Here is a 17,718-nt window from a genome sequence, read left to right as displayed (position 1 = left end):
AGTGCTCCTCTACACCCATTATCCTCAGATTAGGCTTTCTGATGGTGCCTTCTAAATGATGAATAGATCTATCATATTTCTTTGGATTTGTCTTGGATAGTTGTATGTTCTTTCTCTATTATATCTAGGCTGTTGTCAATCCCAGAGATTCACTCTTCTGCATGGTCTAACCTACTGTCAAGACTTTCTACTTGATTTTTTATTTCCTTTCCTTCTAATTGGTCAGCTTTGATGGCTTCAAATTCTTTGTTGGAGCTTTGTTTTACATCTTATATGGACTTCTTTATTTCTTTAATTTGGTATTCAATGTTTATTCTCAAATCCCTTAGTTGATTGATTATAGTTTCATTGGCCTCCCTTTCCTTCTGATGGGCTCCATTCAGCATTCCCTTTGTGGTCTCCCTGCATTCCTTCAGCTGTCTGTTTATGGATTCCATGAATGACTCTATTGATCTTTGTCTACTCTCATCCAACTCACACAATTCCTGTATTACTCTTTGATTAGCTTCCTCATACTCATGCAATTCCTGTATTACTCTTTGACTGTTCTCAGCCTGCTCATACAATTCCTGTATTAATCTTTGATTAGCTCTCTCATGCTCATGAGATTCCTTTTTTAATTTTTGGTTAGCCTCATGATGCTCCCAAAGTTCCTGTATTAGTCTTTGGGTAGCCTGGTCTCACTCCTTATCGAGATCACTCTGAGTCCTTTGCAGGCTTTCAATCTTTTCATTCACTATGTTTACCAGTAGTGTTTGTAGAGGTTTATGAGAACTCTCCTCGGGATTATTCATTAACTGTTCTGTCACCTGATTATCAAGAATTGGAGTTGAGATACCTGGCATTGCCATTTTTCTTGTGTTTCTCTGGTTTGTTCTGCCCATTTGATATGAAAGTAACACCAATTTCATGCTAGAACACTATTTTAAGGCATTCATCAACAAGAGTCCTGTAGTTGCACAGTCAAAACGGCTGTAGATACAATCTAGTTCAACAGATACAATCTATTCAACATCAAACAACTCTGGATTAATGGGCTAAGAACATCAAAGAGGATTCAGCAGACTAGAAGTTAATATGTTTAGGGAGATTGTGGGGGAAAATAGGATTAGAAGCATGTATAGAGGTAAAAAGATAGAGTGAATTTAACCAAGTCCTAATCTCAGAGAGGAAATGGATAGAATGGAATGAAAGGAGAGAGATAAAGAAACAAGAAAAAAATTAAATTTAAAAAATATTGGGGCTGGGAAGGTGGCTCAGTGGTAGAGTGCTTGCCTTGCATGCATGAGGCCCTGGGTTCTATTCCTCAGCACCACATAAGCAGAAAAAGCCATAAGTATTGCTGTGGCTCAAGTGGTAGAGCGCTAGTCTTGAGCTGAAGAGCTGAAGACAACACCCAGGCCCAGAATTCAGGCCCATGACTGACAAAAACAAACAAACAAACAAAAAACAAAACATTAAAAAATAAAACACTTAAAAATTACATAAGTATAAAGAAAAATACTGGTAGAAGAAAAGGATAGGATGAGAGGAGGAAAGAGATAAAAAGGAAAAAGGAAAAAATAAAAAAATGAAAAATGGAATACTTAACAATTATATAGGTATAAAGAAATAATAGTACTATTGAAGAAATTAGCCCTAAGAGGTTGTGAATTGAGTAATCAATTTCTGAATTAAATGTGTACACAATGAAGGATAAGGTCTAATAATCGATGACTGGTATATATCTGGGGATGAGCAGAACAGCAATTAAGTCACGCTAAAATAAATAAATAAAGGACCAACAGGTTAAAAGAGATTTAACACACACATACACACACACACACACACACACACACACACACACAGACTGACACAGACAGAGACACACACATACCTCAAATTAAAATTATGAAAGAAACAATAGAAAACAATTTTTGAATTAAAAAAATAAGTAGAAAAAAGTTCTTTGATTTATTTTTTTTTTTGGGGGGGGGATACTGTATCTCCCCTGTGACCGTAACCAGTGTCTTGGTGGAGTCTCTGGTTTGCTTGTGGTGTTTGGTTTTGCTGTAGTTTGATTGGTTTCTTAAGTCAGTTTGTTTGAGCAGGCAGAAAAAAAGCTCTGCCTTACCAAGGACTTTATGATCCTCCTCCCAGGCTAGTTCAGTGGGAGGGAGAACTGCTGTGAGTATCATAAAAATGGCATGTGGCTGTTTCCTCTAGCTTGGAGTTGCTGTGATGAGGCTAGGTTCTAGGGTAGGGTTGAGGCCTTTCAGCAATCAGTATCTTTTCCCTGAGGGGCTAGCTCCTGAGACACTCACAGAGCCCAGACTGTAGCCATTCTTAGGATTTATGTTTACTGAGTTTCAATTGTTTATCTTTTATCCCTTCTGCTGCTGGGTGTCCTGTGTAGGCTGCAGTGGGGAGGGGCAGCTTCTAGCTCTGTTTACCCAGTGAAGAAAGTCACTCCTCTGGGGGTAGAGCTTACTCACTCTGCCTGGGAAGAGCGACTTTCCTCTGAGTGTAGCTGAGCCTGGCAGATCAGGTCAAGTTCCTGTGACCTGTTGAATGGCTCCTATTGTTTTTTTCTTAGGCCTGAGTTGGAGCTAGCTGCTTGGGCTGGGTCTTTGTCAGTATCAAAGATGGAGTTCTTCTCTGGTGGTGGGGGAGGGGCTACCTTCCCACTGCTGATCCTTGAGAAGGAGTGAGGATGTCTTGGGTATACTCACTCTGCCTCTTGATTTCTGTCCGTGGTCTGTGATCAGCAGGATGAAGATTTTTGCTCCTTGTCAGTTCTTGCTGGTGGTGAGTAGAATCTGCTCGCAAACCACATCTGGCGCCTTTGTCCCAGGTTCTCACTGTTGATGTGGTGGCTCAGCAGCAGCTGCTGCTGCCATAGCAGACACCAGCAAGTGCTCAGATCTGTCTCCTTGACCATGCTGCCTGGATTTTCCCTCTCTGGCCAAACTCTGTACTGTGATGGCACACTTGGTGTGATTCTCTAGCCTAGGACTGTTCACTGGAACACTAAAAGTGCTTTCCATGCAAGAGCTTGTTTAGCTTCCAGCTTCCCCTCTGTCATCTTCCTCTGGACTCCAATCCTGTGATCTGCTTTATGTTTTAATGTCGGTGATGGTCACATGGGTGTAAACATACCATCTGACTGATAACACTGACTACAATTCATCAAGAAAAAATGTTTTAAAAAGTTTCAACATGGGATCTCAAATTACTTACATAATACAATTCCACATTTACTCATATAATATAATCATGATATACTACATTTAGTCAACACTAACACATTTCTTCCTGCATTTTAACATTTCTGAAGTCAAGATGTGTCTGAGAATCCTTGGTATGTTGAAACTTAACTGGCATTTTTTTCCTATTTTTTTTAGAAGTATGAACAATCATGGAACAGTTTGGATTTATTGAATATCATTGGCTTCTTTGTAGACATTAAAAATAATCATGCTAAACTGATCAAAACTAAAGACTTCTCACAGAGTTCCTGGTTTTTCAGTGCATGAAGCACACATGTAGCCTACTGGGCAATCTAGGATTGTTCTAATGAATGTCAGATCTTATGAAATGACATTTTTAAATACTAAACCTTCAAATCATGGAGGACAACTTCACACATATGTCTGGCTCTAGCTACACACCTATACAGCTCACAGCTAGGGCTTCAGCTTCCAGCAATAAATTCAGCCAGGACCCATGTGAAGGGCTCATTTACCCAATGGCAGGAGAAAAGTGACTTTCTAGTTCAGTCATTCTTTCTGTCTCTGTGTGGGGGTTGAGAGGAGGGGGTACTAGAGTTTGAGCTCAGGTCTTTGATCTTGCTAGACAAACAAGCTACCACTTGAATAACACCACAGACCTAACTCATTTATTCTTTCTGTCAGTCTCACTTGATCCCTGTCCAGTCCTAGTAAGTGGTTTTTCAAAATGGAGAGAAGTGTCAAGTTCAGTCTTTCTCTTCCCACAAATTAGGGTGAAAAGTGCTCTATATTAGCTCACTTAGCATCTTTTCCTAATCACACTATTTGAATTCATCCTCAACTAGGGTGGTTGGGAAGCCAAATGCTAGCTTTTCCCACTCCCTTTACTTGTGATCACCATGTGACAAAGTCTTGGCCAATGAAACCCTATCTGGGAAGTGTGCTGGTGTGAGCCAAGGGAGGTAAATTTAGGAATACTTTTTGCTTCTTGCTATTCTGCCTCCCTGTATCATACTTTGAAATTAGATATGATGTCTGAACCCAGACACACTCATCTTGCAGTGGACAAACAGCAAGGATGAAGAGTTACATGCCATGGAAAGCAAGAGTGGAAAAGAATTAAAACATTCTTAAAATGCTAACCATATTTATGAGTGATAACAACATTGTGGCTATTTTTCTAGTTCTAATTATCTAATGATTCACATTGAAATATTTATAGGTCACACATGTTACAAAATAATTATTACAAAATAATGCAGTGGGAGCTGGTGGAAAAGTAGGTGGAAGTACAAAGAAAGTAAGACAAATAATGGTTAAAAATTGATATAGATACATAAGAGTTAATAAATATTCTTTCTACTTTTCTCTGTGACTCCAATTCTTCATTACAACAGACTACAGATCTGGCAGATAGTACCATTATCAGTCACTACACAGGTGAACATCACTTGTGATGAGTCATGTTGACAGAATGTACTCCTTGATATGATGCAATGAGGAGACCCTATGTCTGGGGTATTTCTCAGTCCTCCAAAAAATATACAACTCTAGTTTAATTACAAGAAATCATCAGGGAAACCCACATTGAAGGACATTTTTTTATACAAAATATCTGCTCAATTCTTTCCAAGAAGGGCCAAAGCCAAGAGAGATGCCTGAGGAAAATGACAAGCACTGGACATTCTGGGTTGGATTTGTTAAAATACGTAAATGGCCCAAATGCAGCAGTGGGTAAGGGGATGCAATCCTAAGGAAACCCATAGTTAATAACAGCAATATAAATTTCTTCCTTTTTTGATAAATGTACCAAGAGGAGGAAAAAAAGTGAAGGACACTCTTTGTACTGTCTTTACAACTTTCCCATGAATCTAAATTCATTCCAAATAAGGAAGTACTTAAATAAAAAGAAAGAAAAGTAGTTTGCCTTCTCCATGGTGGTATTCAACCAAATTAGCAATGGCCCACACCTCCAGACTTCTTGTTATGTGAGAGAAATACAATAATATATTCTTCAAAGCAAATGTCACTTAGTCTCTTGCTTGTGGCTAAACATAATCTGACAACATGTGCTTATTGTTTGTCTGATGCAATTAGCTCTTAAAACCCATAGTTGAGACCAACAGCCCTAAGGACCTTGAAGCACAGGGGTCAGCTCTTGTGGCCCCTGCCCCTCCCCCCACTGGTCATTACTTAAGGACTTGTACATCCAACCCCCATTATGCTCCCTCCCCCTGGTTCACATAAGGCAACACTGAGAGTTTACACTCTTGAAGACTTGTGTCTTCAAGAGCTTTGTTAAAGAAAACAATTAGGAAGTCATTGTGATAATAAGGTAAAGAAAAAAATAGCTTTCAATTTCAATTTTTTACCTTAAGTTCTTTACAACTTCAATTCCTCAACTGCAAATGGGTTGTTAAATATAACAGGAAATAAATCTCTTTTAATAGCACAAAGTACAAAACACCTACAAATAAAGTTATAAAAATGTGTGGAACATATATGAATGCAACAATCAAACTTTAAGGGACATGAAAGAAGACTCAAATAAATGAAAAGAGCACCATCATCTTCCTAGATATAAAGAAACTCCATCATAAAGATGTCAGTTCTTTTTAAGTTAATCTATAAGTTAAATATATTGCCAATCAAAAACTGAATATAAAACCTAAATCTCATAAGCCATAGAAAAATTAACTCAAAATGACACGTGCATCTTGCTGTAAAATAAAACTATAATATCTTTACAAGATAATGCAAGAGAGTCTCATGACCAGAGTTCCTGAACACATCTCCAAAAGCATAAGCTATCAAAGAGAAAATTGAGAATTTAGACTTCATTAAAATTTAAAACTTTGCTTTGGAAACAACACTGTTACAAGAATGCTGAGACAAGCCTAGCATTGGGGAAAATATTTTCAAATTACACATCTAACAAACAGGACAGGCTACCTCATTTATGGGGACCAGGACAACATAAGAATGTGGGGCCTCTTGCTGAACATTTATTAAGAAATGCAAGATTGCAGGAATGAATGTTATACAAAACATTGGGGGATGCTGAGCGTCAAGTCCTAAGACATGTCACAGGTCAAACATGAAGATACCCCTGCAGCTTCCAAGGTAGGCTCACAATAACGTGTGCCTATGATCCTAGCTACACAGAAACTGATATCTGGAGGAACATGGTTTGAGGACAGCCCAAGTAGAAAACTCTGTGAGACTCCATCTCCAAAACTGCCAGTTTAAAGCAAGGCTGGGAGGTATGGCTCAAGTGAGCATGTCAGCTATGAGCAACTGTGAAGTCCTGGGTTCAGTCCCCAATACTGACAAAAACAAGACAAAACAAAACAAAAAGTAAGAAAATAAATAATGCCTTTAAAAATATGAGCAAATGGTTTGTACCTCATCCAAGAAAACAGAAAGATGATAATCACATCAACAGATAATAAAGCCATTAGCTATAAGAAAGGTCCACATAACCAACAGGTAGATCCTACCACGTGCTTATCAACAAATCCAACAAAACAATATGGTAACACTAAGTTCTGACAAAGGATATGAAAAGATGATGAAAATTTACAGATTGCTGGTAGGAATGCAAAATGGTAGAGCCATTCTGGAAAAATCTGGCAATCTTACAAAGTTCAATTCACATGTACTCTTCATCCCAGCAATACTTACTTCTTGATTTCATATATTCCTCATTTTTGTTATCAGTTCATCAGTTATCAGGAACCAAGGCTGATTTGATATGCTGGTCATTGTGAATACTATTGCAGTAAACATGTGTATGCAGGTATATGTTCAATGTTGACTTATACTTCTTCAGATATATGCCTGAGTTTCATAGGAAGGTCATATGGTAAACCTATTTTTAATTTTTAAGAGCAATATTCATTGGCCATTTGTGTTTCTTCTTTGGAAAACTGTTAATTTTTCCACTTATTATTTTTCCTTTGTTGTTTACTTTTGGACCTCTTTGTACATTCTGACTATTAATCCTTTATCTAATCATTAATTTGCAAAGATTTTATTCCATTCTATGGGGTTTTTCATTACATTCTATCTTTTCCTGTGCAGCTTTCCAATTTGATAAAATCCTATTATCCAATTCTTGCTTCTATTTTTTGAGCAACATGAAGTCTTATTTTGAAAATAGTTGCTTGTGCCTAAGGATTATGCCAAAGATTTCCTCTATGTTTTATTCTGGTGGTTTCAAAGTTTCAGATCTTACATTATAATTTGTGATACATTTTGAAATTATATTGTACATGGTGAAAGATAGGGATCTAATGTCAGTGTTCTACTTGTGGATATAGTTTTCCCAATATCATTTGTTGAAAAGGTTCTTTTATTCCCTCCAATGTATGTTTTTAGCACCCTTCTAAAAACAAAATCAGTGAACTTAAAGAAGTCTGGACAAGAGTAAGTCTGATAGGTGTCAAGGGCTAAGAACTGAGTGCTCATCACTGTGCTGGTTGTATTTTATGCGGACAGCTTCACAATAGCCAAAAGTCCATTCCTGCTCCAAGAAACTTAGAGAAGATGAAACTTTATGAACAACTTAAGTGCCTTATTGGGTGCTACTGTCAGGACAGAAAGGCTTCAGAACAGTGAGCTTCTAAGAGAGATGGCAATGGGTAGAGAAATCTGCCTGGTCTTCTCAGTGGTCTTTGGACAAGTCATGAGAAAACAGGGAGTTATTCAGTGGAAATTAATGAGGAGTTCACTTCCTTCAACTATAGTATGGGCAGCCAGGATGGTGGCACATACCTATAATCCCAGTGCTTGGCAGGCTGAAGCAAGAGCAAGATGCTGTTTCAAAAAGCAAAGAAGGGTTTCCCAAAAGTGTTCTGAGAAGGTAATAGTTTTGAGAGGAAATAGTTTAATATTACGTTTTAACCATATCAGCATGTAAAGAGGAAGAGGAAATGTCTGGAAAGCTAGCTTTCAAAACAGCAAAGAAGAATTTTCACGGAACTCATTATAAATATCACCCTAAAAATTATGTACAAAATGGTGTACCCAACAAACTCAAGTAGTAGTAGTAGTAGCAGTGTCTATGAATCTGTCATTGTACCAGTTGAGGTTCTCCAGAAAAATGAAATTGGATAGATACGTGGACATACACACAGAAACACAGATAGATGATAAACAAATAGATCATTGGTTTTATCTGATAGATATACAATACATAGATCCTTGTTTTTATCCACAAATAAAGATTTTTTATTTGTAAGCCTTAGACCAGGGATCCTGAGATTTTCAGAAAACATTGTATGACTCATTTGCACACATTTCCTAGAAGGTTGATTCCTTTATTTCACAATAATTTTCTAAAGGCCACTTTAGAATAACTTGTAAGACAGTAGAAAAGGCCTAAATAAACACCAGCCATCACATAATGAGCTTGAATTTTCCAAGAAAGAAAGATAGGTAGTTCTGCTATTCCAATGCTATTCTTCTAACTACACAGGGAACATCTTGTTAAACCCATGGCTGAGTGTGTGAGATGTGTGTTGGTCTGCGTCCAGTTACTGTAACAAATACCTGAGATACTCAAATGATGAAGAGGTAAGGGTTTATTTTGGCTCTGTTTTAGAAGTTTCAGTCCATGACTGATTGGTCCCATTGCCATTGGGCCTGTGGCAAGGCATTCATTTCATGTCGATTACAAAAGAAAGAGTTCTACCACCTCCCATTAGTACCAGGCTAGGGACTTGGCCTTTAACACATGGGTCCTTGAGAATACTTGAGATGAATACTACAGTAGTAGACATAAACACACCCTACACCCACATGTACACACACACAGTTATTAGCTCTCCAGTCTATCAGTTAATCATAGTTTTTTCTACTTTGGAGACTCTTGGTCAGCTAACATTTTCCAACAAAGATGATATATTTTTCTTCTTATTGCTTAAAGGACAAAGAATAGACCCACAAGACACTCAAAATAGACCAAATGCCCATGTTCATGATGAGTTAGATAAGGAATGAGAAACTCCATGAAAACCTCTGCAAGATTTTCAGATAGACCAGAAGAATGACTGGGTCTTCAGCATTTGGCTTCTCTGTGTGTGTCTTTGGCTGTGCTCCTTTTCAAGTATGCTTCTCAAGGTTTGCCAAGGCTCACGAACCAGTGCTTTGGATGACATTACCATCCTTTCCTTCAAATAAAAAAAGCCTTCTTCCTCAAGACCTAAAAATACTCCTCAGCCTTGGAGGACAGCCTAGTTTTCATCAACTCTGCTCCATTGGACCAGTTGCTTGACCTAGGACAAGCTACAATCACAAAGTCCTTTTGAGGTTCCCTTGAAATTTCCAGTTCACAGAAATATAAAAAAATCTCTTCTCCTTCAGCCATGAGGTCTTCACCCCCAACCCAACTTATATTTCTTTTTTTTTTTTTGTGGAGAAATGGAGATTTGGATTCTTTGGGGTTTTTGTTTGTTTGTTTGTTTTGGCTTGTTTGTTTTTACTCTTACAATTGAAATAAGGAAAAAGAATTGGATTAAATGAAGATTTTCCTCAGTCCTAAATACTGACTTTAGAAATCTTATCAGAGTCAGGGAAACATAATTTCTCAAAAAATGTTGGGTAGATTTTATTCTGAAACATGAATGAAATTATTTTAGTGTTGAGTGGAGCTAACATTCTAAGTTCACAGCTAACAGCTCCATATTTAGGGACTAAATATTTTATTCAAGTGAAACATTCTTACCTAGCATTCAAGGCTCTTTGCTGTTACAAGCTGAGTGGTCTTGGAAGTATAACAGAAGAATAGGATGGAAGTTTCAAGTTTTCAGAAGCAGAAGGAAGGACCTTGGTTAAGAAAGAAGGTCAAAGATTAGAGGCTTTAACAGAATGATTGAGTGGGAAGAAGACACGAAGGGCAAAAAAGAGTCTAATAGAGGGAAATCAGGGCAAAAGTGTGCATATAGAGACTTGAAAACAAATCTGAGAGTATAAAACTGAGTGAAAAACAAGGAAAGGGAGAAATATGGGAGAGTCAGGTTTGGTGACACATGCCTATAATCCTAGCACCAGGGAGTCAAAGGCAAGGGATGTCAAGCTCAAAGCCAGCTTTGATTACATAGCGAGACTGCATCTCAAAACAAGCAATAAACAAAATAAAAACAAAATAAAGACAGGGAGTTGATGGTCTGAGGACAAAGGCAAAAAGAAGATGCCCTGGTCAGCCCTGTGGAATGTGGAACAGGACATTTGCTCTTAATGAGTTAGTCACAGTTACAACTTCTGACGCATCTCATCCCAAGTGGTTTCCCTAGACTTCTCCCTTACACTTAGATTAGACTTTATGTCAGACAAGACTGCTCTTTCCCCGACACCCCACATTTCATACTCTTTCTTCCCAACTCTATTCGTCCATTCTTCTATCTAAAATTGCTTTATTCTTGAAACTCCATCTGCCATAGCTTATCCCTATAAAGCCTTCCCTGACCCTTTACCAGATGCTACCATTTCATTAAAGAAATCTGTACACACTGATCCCACCATCAGTAGTGTGAAGAGGTTGAATGAACTAAGGTCTAAGGGGAGGTGGTTTTTCCATCCTCTGGACTCTATATACTTAAATATTTCTGCCTTGAGAACAACTACTGGTATACTTATAATCTAGTTTTCCCCACTCCCTGCAATAGTGTAAGATGCCTGGGTAAGGTTAGTAGTTTTCAACTTATACTCTAATAGTCAGCCTAAAGACTTGGAGAAATTCTGGAAGGAACACTACTCATCACACAGATTAGACATGAAAAGCAATGGAGAGTAGAGTAAGAATTCCCTGAATGCCACTACGATTAGGTAAATCATTTAATGCCCTTCTACCCATGTTTTCTACCAGGAAAAAGTATGGAGAGTTTATTAGCTCATCCACACCTCAGAGCTACTGAAGAAAAAAGCAATTCTTACTGGGCAAGATGGTTCATACCTGTAAGATTACAGCTAAGATTAGCTACTCAGGAGGGTGAGATCTGAGGATTGGGGTTTGAAGGCAGTTCAAACAAGTCAGTGAGACTCTTATGTCCAAGGAACTACTCAGAAGCTGTGGCTCAAGTGGTAGAGCACTATTCCTAAGCAAAAGAAGCTCAGGGACAGCAGTAACCCGGCCCTGAGTTCAATCCCCACAACCAGAACACACACACACACACACACACACACACACACACACACACACACACACGTGACAAGTTATATATGTCATGCAGATAGTGACATATCAAAGTGATATTCATTTTTTTCCTACCCAGTCAGCCAACAGGTCTTGTTCTATTTGATAGAAATAAGGACAAGAGATAGTTTACACACTTACTATTTCATATACCTCTGAACTGCATAATATTCAACAGATACTAGTTAGTAGGTAAATACTGAGATATGCAGAAATGAAGGCATCTTTCCTACATTCACCATTAGGAAGTAACTTCTCAGGCTGTGTGAGGTGATACAGGCCTGGAATCCCAACACTTGGAAAAAAGAGGCAGGAGGGAGGATCAGGAATTTGGAGCTAGCAGGTGATACATGCATAGTAAGATCCTGTTTCAAAACCAGAGGAAAAAAACACCAAATAATTTTTGTTGTCCTTTTGCAAAATTTACAATAGCCCTATTACTTTTGTTGCTGTTGTTGTTGTTGTTTGCCAGTCCTAGGGCTTGAACTCAGGGCCTGTGCTTCTTTTGCTCAAGGCTAGCACTCTGCCACTTGAGCCATAGTACCACTTGCAGTGTTTTCTGCTTATGTGGTACTGAGGAATGGAACCCAGGGCTTCATGCATGCTAGTCAAGTACTGTACCAAGCCACATTCCCCACCCAGCCCTATTACTTTTATAATTAGAAAATGTAAGCAAAATTGGCTGAGTGTTGATGTTGAGTGAGTTATTTTTCTTCTCCCAGATTTTCCCACAAAGGATCATCTAACTCCCTTATTTAAGTATCTGATGTGCTTTATGTTGATGGAACTGCTGTGTGTGGGCACCAGATGTGGTTGGTCCATGTTCTTTTCTTGAACACTTAACAGGAGTTAATATATGGGATTTTTGTTGGATTTTAATACATCGTATATCTAGCAATTTCCTGTACAGTTTAACTTTGAGTACCCACATCCATTTCAAATTAGGAATAAATAATGTATTCATTGAAAGCTAAAGTTGAAATGACTACAAAGTCATGTTTTATATACAAAGCCATAAAAATGGCTTTTGAATGTTCCTAATCTCTATCCAAAGCTAAGTGCTAAGATATGAGCATTGCCTAGGCTTCTTTCTGGCTGCTCTTTTTTCTTAATATAGGAAATTGTATGAATGGATATTTGGTATTTTATACATGTAGATTGTTAGCACAATGTTGCCAAGTGTGAACCAGTAAACTAGAGCCTTGTTTTCCACACGTAAGTTGATGGGCCTGAGGTCTAGCCTATGGAAGAAAGAAAAAAGGAACATCAGGAAAGCCACATCCTGGGTCCTGGCTCCTCTAAGGCTTACTCTTCTTTCTTCAATTCTGTGGCAATATTTCTTTCAATTCCATGTTTTTTTCTTTCCATTTAGTACTAAGATTCTCTTTTGACAAATCATCACTTCTTATCTTTAAAGCAATAATGTATACACTCAGAATGAAACTCGAATGGATAGAAAGGTAAGTCTTCCTCCCAATGATAACCAAGCATTTGGTTCCCCTCTCTAAAGATCACCAGCTAACAAATTTCTCCATCATCCATTCTTAGTTATTTGTTTTGTTTTGTTTTGTCAGTCATGGGGCTTGAACTCTGAGCTTGGGCATTGTCCCTCACCCCTTCAGCTCAAGGATAGTGCTCTATCACTTGAGCCACAGTGTCATTTCAGGTTTTCTGAGTGGTTTATTAGAGATAAGAGTCTCATAGACTTTTCCTGCCCGGGCTAGCTTTGAACTGTGATCCTCAGATCTCAGCCTCCTGAGTAGCTAGGATTACAAGCATGAGCCACCAGCACTCTGCTTCTTAGTTATTTTAACTCCAATTCTCTGGACCAAGCTCTTAGTTCTTTACTGTTATCTTAATATTATAGCTCACACAAGTTTGTTTCTCTCTTGGGCCAAAATACCCTTTCTCTGACTGGGGAAATAACCAAGAAAATTGTCAGGGTTAGATCTGACCTGGACTTTGATGTACACAGACAATGGTTTGAAAGAGAAGATGACAGTCCATGACTTGCAGTGGAGAGCTTACCTGGAGCCTGGAACATAATAATGTTCTGTAATGCTGGGCAACTAAAATGATCAATAGATCAAACATGCCATGCTATCGGAATCAGAAAGGAAGCTAGCTGCATTGCAGCAGAGTTAAAGATCAGAATTACAAAAATAGGGCCATGATAATTATGATTATTAATTTCAACTAAATAGGTCAAAGGTGACAGATATTGTTCTAGGCTTTGAAACACTTTTATGAATGGTTCCTCATAAACTCCAATGAGGCAGCACTTCCTTATCCCTGGCTAAACAGCAGGAAAATGAGTCTTGGGAAGGATTAGTTAATTCTCAAAAGTATTAAACTGATATGTAGGTTTCAAATTCAGACTTCAGGAACTTGAATGATTTGGGATAAAGAACTCTGGAGCATCCTGGAATTCATAAATGATCATTTTGAATAGCTTTCTCTGTTAGCATCATGCTAGGCATTAATGAGGACCAAATAGATGGATGAAATATAATCCTTTCCTGCAAAGGATATATATATATATATATATATATATATATATATATATATATATATTGTATTTTTGAAAGTTTATATGTTATATCAAAAGTGACCTGAGCAACTTTATTTGATGTTTTCTTGATTTCTCAAGAGTGGAGCTCTTCTGAAGACAAGGTCAGTGGCCATTATTTCCTTTGAACTTTTTTGAACCCCATACACCAGTATTTATTCTTGACTGTCTTTTATTTCTAGTTTGCCAGGAGACTTAACTGGGCCAGGTTTCTTGGAGATGTGCAATGGCAAGTATAAGTCTCTGACTTATCAGAGCAGCTGTAGAAATCAAGAAAAGAATAAAAAGGAAATGTACATCTTTGACGTGTGTGTAGAGTGGGAAAGTAGGTTATCCTGACTGATACAGCCCTATAGCTCAGAGAATATTTACCAGTCATGGTCATGAGCACAGGGACATAGGGAACACTTGAAGAGCACCTCTCAGTACTATATTAGACAGCTTCCTATAGAATAGTGATTGTGAGACAGAGGAAAAAATTCTTATGTTCTGAGATGAGTGAATATCTCATTCTTCCAGGTCACCATGAGATTACTTAACAGTGATGATTATTTCTTAAATAACCTACAACAAGAAATACTTAGTAAGGCATGAAGAAAATGTCTTATGAGCATCAGGGATGAAAGAAGAGGATATCAAAATACTGAACTAGGCACTAAAAATGTATTGTTTAGTGGAAACCAACAACACACTGTTAAAGCAGTGTCCCCTGGTAACAGAAAATTTACCAGTTCATGATGAACTATGATTCCTTAAGACTCAGAATGGCTGGATGAGCAGGGATAGGAGACAGAACCTTGGGAAGGGGTCTGGAGCCATAAGAAGAATTCTCTGAAGACTGGCAGGTATTCCTTTGAAGATAGACTGGGCTATCTTAGTGTATCCTCTAATCCACAAAGGTGGCAAGCACAAGGGAGGGAAGCATTTGCCTTGGGTAAGTGGAACTAAGGAGGACTTCAGCAGCCAGCTGAGAGAATGATGGGGCCTGCCGTTGTCAAGAGACCCCAGAAGGTGCTAGAAAGCTGGTGTTCCAGGATGTCTGGGACAGGGCAGAGAGCCCAGACTACAGCCAGCCAGAGGAAAGGTGCTAGAAAGCAGGGGGTTGTATGGGTAGATAGCTCCTAACCTTGGACTTTAAATAAATCTGGTACTTCTGTATCACGCTGACTAATTTAGTAGCCAGGGGCTCTTTGAGCACACATATTTTTTAAAAATTAGTTTTATCTTTATAAGTGTTTGATATTAAAAAAAAGAGTTCAAAGGGTTAAAATTTTATTCTCATTATCCTAGGAAGTTCAACATTATGTTTCACTAAAGAAGGGAAAAGAACTGGCAAGATTCAGATATGACATCAATGATTTTAATAAACCTGCTTTTGCATCTTTATCTCTTCTTGTGCAAAGAACCTCATAACAATAATTACCGTTGTTAGTATAAAGCCAGATGTCAGTAGGTTTTGTTTGGAGCATCTCACTCATTTCTCCTTAAAAGTTTCCGAAAGATATTATTTGGAAGTTTCAGACATATACAATATTTAACATTTTCCTTAATATGGTATTATTGTATTTATCATATTACATAACGAAAAGTAAGGAAATGTAATGGCTATTCTCACCAAGTTGTATATTCATATATTTACACACACACATCCATGTCTCTTCCATGACCCTCTAGCATGCTACATTAATACTCTCATTTTTTTACGTGAGTTGTTACGGCATAAAAAACATCAGCAAGCCTTCCCTAAAAATAAAATCACCATTGACTACTGGAACATATTCAACTTTTCTTGAATATGTCATGTCAAATGGGAGGGGAACAGGGGATGGAGGATGTGCTGCTATCTAGAGGAAATAGCTTAAGTAAGACAGTTGCAAAAAGGAAAACAATTTTGTTTACAAGAGGAAATACCTACCACTGTAAGGACCTTAGAAAAACAAAGAGAGCATTTTCTGAGCAAATTGTTGGAGGGTATGTTTAGCCTAATTTTTCTGGGTTGGAGAGAAAGGATTAGTAGGTAAGAATTAAGCCTGATAAAATGAGACTCGAGATTTGTGTTTTCTTTATATCATTTAACCTGTGAAATATAAATAATACTTAATATGTGATGCCAGGCAATCCTGACTGCTATGCTGAACAAAGCCAATAAGAAGTGGTAGAAGCCAGGTATCTTGGCTGCCCAGCCACTGCCTTTATCCTTCAGCCTGAATCTTTCTTTCATATCATCTTCTCAAATTATCCATAGGAGATTTATCCACATACTCAATAAGAAAAATATTTCTAATTATATCCAACCATTCTTAATATGAATGAGAATTATGCGGGGCCACTAGATTGCCAAGAGCTTTTTGCCAAACAATTCCTTTTGACTTAAGAAAGAAGAAGCAGCTGCATTGTTTCCATAACTATCCATATAAAAGAGCCCTGGAATGAGGCTGACTCGTTCTGCTTTAAAAAGCTCCAAGGTAAGAGGGAGCAGGACAGGCTTTTCAAGAGGGACACTGCGACCACATCAGCTGCATCACTGGGTTGCAGCTGCTGCTTCTGGTACTGCTGCCGCTACCTGCTACCTTTGATTTCATGTCTACAGATTCTGCTGCCTTCTGCTTACAGGAGCTAGTAATGCTGCAAACCGGGCTTCTTTTCTTCTCTTGGGGGAACTAATCAGGTGCTTTGCCCTTTTCTTTCACAGAGTCCTCTGGTCCCCAGGCTACATCTTCTTGCTTGCTAATAAGGTAAGGTTTAGACTAACTAGTCTCTGGAGGTGAACCTCAGAGTCTCTGGGATGGATCTATGTCACTTAGCAGCCTTTGAGAAAGTGTTGATCTCAGTAATACCCTCTAACAATGGTACTGCGGGTTGGGGAAGAAAGACTTTCACAGACTCTTTAATATATAAAAGAATAATTTTGTAGTAGAATATTATCTGTACAGGAAAAAAAATCTGTATTCAGATTCCTATGTCAAAAAGCTCAGATTTGGTCAAGAAATTATACATATATTATTAAAATTCATTGAGTAAGCATAATTTCCAACAAGTAAGGAAGTAACTTCTTAGAGGCTTTGAAAAAGTCACCTGGAAATGCCAAGTGCTCTATCCAACGAATACAGTGCAGGGTGTTTGCTCCACACAATAGAAGTATTAGTCAGCCCTACCACTAAACTGTTTCTGAGGAGAGAGGCTGGCAGAGTGGACTAATCTGAGTTTCAAGTAATTTGAGCGGGCAATTACTGCGAGAGCATTCTTTGCCAACTCTTGCATTCTTCTGATGCCATGAATGACCTGCAGATAACAGCGTGGAGCCCTCAAGGGAGCCTGCAGTTAGGAGGAGGAGGATAACGTTGGCTATGGGTTTTATCCTTCATTAGTTTAAATGGGTTAAACTGAGTAACTAGATTTACTAAGCAAAGAATTTCTGGTCGATTAACTCTACTAAGCACCCAACGAAAATGGAATAAAAGGCGAACAAAATTATAAACCTTCCCAAATCCCTTGGGTCAGGTTTGGCTGAACATCCTAGAGAGGAAATAGAGTTCTCTTACTTTACATGGTAAGACATGGAATTGTGTGATGTGACAGTAAATGACATTTCACATTTAAATAGGAGCGTGGGTCTTTTCAGACTGACATTGTGTTGCCTTTATTTGAAATATCGTCACCCTATTTCAAGGGTTGGGGGTTTACCAAAGCAGAATTTTGATCATCCTTAGTCTAAAGATGGAGCTACTGAGGCTCAAAATCAAGTG

This window comes from Dipodomys spectabilis, unplaced genomic scaffold (genome assembly GCF_019054845.1).
Source record: "Dipodomys spectabilis isolate Male_0828 unplaced genomic scaffold, ASM1905484v1 ptg000004l, whole genome shotgun sequence".
Lineage (NCBI taxonomy): Eukaryota > Metazoa > Chordata > Mammalia > Rodentia > Heteromyidae > Dipodomys > Dipodomys spectabilis.
The sequence above is the reverse complement of the archived record's forward strand: the minus strand, read 5'-3'. Positions refer to the sequence as shown.